Genomic DNA, 1,656 nt, shown 5'->3' on the forward strand with positions numbered 1-1,656 from the left:
AACAGGGGAATGCTCAACTGAAACTTCACATCAGTAGTTTCCTTCTGACTCTGCCAGTTGCACAGTCCCCTGAACTCTCTCACGGCCTCTGCAGTCTTTCTATCAGATTACAACGGTAGTAGATGTTGATTCTTTGGGTCTGAGTCTTTCTTATCTGGAGCTTCAGGGGACCATTATCAGATTCCAAATAAAAGCTTACATTGCTGGCAGCTGACAAGTGCAGCTTGCAAACTTTGACCCTTTCTTCCACAGAAGAATGTACCCAGAGAGGCCGAGAGAGTAAAGGACTGTGCACTGAACACAGGGACTGTACACTTCACCTTAAGACCATTCCGCCGTGTCTTGTCACACATGTCCTTAAAAATACTCCCGCTCCAGCCTTCTTTAAGTGCTTTAGGTACTGGAAGGTGCTGTGAAGTCTCCATGGAGCTTTCTTTTCTTTAGGCTGAACAGCCCCAGCTCTCTCAGTCTGTCTCCACAGCAGAGGTGCAGCAGGCCTGTGATTTAATGGTCCTTCTCTAGATTCCTTACACAGGCCTTCCTTACACTGGGGCCTCAGAGCTGGACACAGCACTGCAGGTGGGGCAGACCAGAGAGGTAGAATCCCCTCCCTCAACCTGATGGCCACACTTCTCTTGGTGAAGCCCAGGATGCAACTGGCTTTCTGGACCACAAGTGCATTTTGCCAGGTCACGATGAGCTTCTCATCCATCAACACCTCCAAGTCTATCTCCTTAGAGCTAGTCTCCATCTATTCTCTGCCCAGCCTGGACTTGTGCTTGGAATTTCCCTGACCCAGGGGCAGCACCTGGCACTCAGCCCTGTTGAACTTCATGAGGTTCACAGCAGCCTATGTCTCCAGATTCTAGACGTTAGGAGAGAGAAAATTTCTTTTCCTGTATCCTGTTCCCTGCAGTGATTAGGGAACAGGCAACAGATTTTTTTTTAATGGATGTTGCTGTAGTTAAAGAGTGTAACTACTTCTGTATTTTGTGTGATCCAGGGCCAGGACGTTGTATATTATTTGCTAACTACTTCTAAAAAGGGCCCTAATTAAACTTAAATGAAATAATGCTATGGCCAGAGATTAAAAAATTATGTCTTCTGGACTGAAAGAAAAAATTGCTGAAGCAGCATACAGGTCACATAGGGAAAGATCTCCACAATTTTGGAGTTCAGTTCATCCTCCTCAGCAATAGAAAAATACTGTTACTGGATCCACCTGGTCAACAGGAGCTGTTTATTCCTGCTCCTCTCTGCATGGTGGATTTGGCTTACCATTGTCCTGACTGCTGCAGACAAAATCGTCTAGGGTAAGATAACTAAACTAACCTGGCTATTTTTTTTCAGAGGTGGATTATAGACAGTCATAATGAATTCTCCACTGGTAAAAGTGGAGCAGTGGAGCAGCCAGAAGTGAAAAAACAGAGTCAACAATGTCTCCCATCAGCACTGATTTGTGGGAAGACATCTCCATCATTTTATTCCAATCAGTTTCGTAAAAAATGTGAAAATAACTGGGCAATAACTATGGGTATAAAAGCATTTCCCATTATTTGATAAACTAGATTATTTTATCAGAAAGACCAACAGTTAAGCAAAATAATGACTTAATTACAGTAATTTGTCTAAAAGGTTTTAATGTGAAGTGCAGAA

The sequence above is a fragment of the Camarhynchus parvulus genome, chromosome 1 (assembly GCF_901933205.1).
Source record: "Camarhynchus parvulus chromosome 1, STF_HiC, whole genome shotgun sequence".
Lineage (NCBI taxonomy): Eukaryota > Metazoa > Chordata > Aves > Passeriformes > Thraupidae > Camarhynchus > Camarhynchus parvulus.